The following is a 1438-nucleotide window of genomic DNA, read 5'->3' as shown; positions in this document are numbered from 1 at the left end:
AGCTCTTTTATGTCTCTTCCTTGCCTTTGTGGCTTGATTCCTAGTGATTTTTGGTATTTCTATCCTCAGTTGCTTCCAATAATTATGTGGAGGAAAGTGCATCCCCTGAGGTATCTCTTTGATTTGCAGCCACATGTTCTACCACTGAGCTATAGATCCTTCACATAATCGTTTTACCACACCAAACTTAGAATGTTGCTCGCCCTCGAGCAAAAGAAGAGGGAATAGATAAAGAAGAAGATGTGGAAAAAAAAACTAGGATTATGAGGAGGGAAGGTGGGGGTCCTGTGGGGTCCACAGATCTTGAAATGATCTTGTGAGGTCCACAGATCTTGAGGTGTCAAGGCATTTACATCCCTGCACCAATTTAGGCATACAAAATGCCCTTGCACACAACTCTGGGCGTTCAGCGCCAGGTTGGTGCCCATTTTGGGCGTTCAACGCCCATTTACTAGCCATTTCTGGCGTTGAACGCCAGAATCATGCTTGTTCTGGGCGTTCAGCGCCAGGATGTTGCCCATTTTGGGCGTTCAGCGCCAGAACCATGCTCTGTTCTGGCGTTGAACGCCAGACAACTGCTTCCTCCAGGGTGTGATTTTTCTTCTGCTTGTTTTTTATTCCATTTTCAATTTTTAATATTTATTTTGTGACTCCACTTGATCATGGACCGAATAAAACATGAAAAACCATGAAAATAAATAAAAATTGGGTTGCCTCCCAACAAGCGCTTCTTTAATGTCCTTAGCTGGACCTTGCTGAGCTTTTAATCTAGCTTCAACCTTGAGCACTCTTGCTCAACATTGCCTTCAAGATAGTGCTTGATTCTNNCAGGAGCTGAATGAGTCTCCATATACTGAGAAGTCATCCATGAAGACTTCCAGAAATTTTTCCACCATGTCAGAGAAAATAGAGAGCATGCATCTCTGGAAGGTTGCAGGCACATTACATAGCCCAAATGGCATCCTTCTATAAGCAAACACTCCAGATGGACATGTAACCAGAAAATCCACTTTGAGTGCAGGGAGGTCAGAATCCAACAGCATCAGCAGTCCTTTTTCAGCCTGAATCAGATTTTTGCTCAACTCCTTCAATTTCAGCCAGAAAAATACCTGAAATTACAGAAAAACACACAACTCATAGTAAAGTCCAGAAATATGAATTTTTCCTAAAAACTAATAAAAATAGACTAAAAACTAACTCAAACATACTCTAAACTATATGAAATTATCCCCAAAAAGCGTATAAAATATCCGCTCATCAGTGATATATGAAGCGTATTAGAAGAATAATAATAAAGGGAAAGAAGTGAAAATATTTAAAAAAAAAAAAATGCTTGCTGATGTATAGTCAATGTCAATATCTCATATTTAGACATACGGATAAAATGTTAGTGAAATTTAACAATATGTAAATGTGCCTTAAATAAAGTTGACAAACT

General features: G+C 39.4%; 1 protein-coding gene across 1 annotated transcript in view; it reads right to left on the bottom strand.

The window, feature by feature from the left end:
- LOC110262472 (tubulin-folding cofactor C-like) overlaps positions 1-1438 on the bottom strand; it is a 4510-nt gene that overhangs the window by 2038 nt on the left and 1034 nt on the right. The window lies entirely within an intron of this gene.

This window comes from Arachis ipaensis, chromosome B02 (genome assembly GCF_000816755.2).
Source record: "Arachis ipaensis cultivar K30076 chromosome B02, Araip1.1, whole genome shotgun sequence".
Classification (NCBI taxonomy): domain Eukaryota; kingdom Viridiplantae; phylum Streptophyta; class Magnoliopsida; order Fabales; family Fabaceae; genus Arachis; species Arachis ipaensis.
The sequence above is the reverse complement of the archived record's forward strand: the minus strand, read 5'-3'. Positions and strand labels throughout refer to the sequence as shown.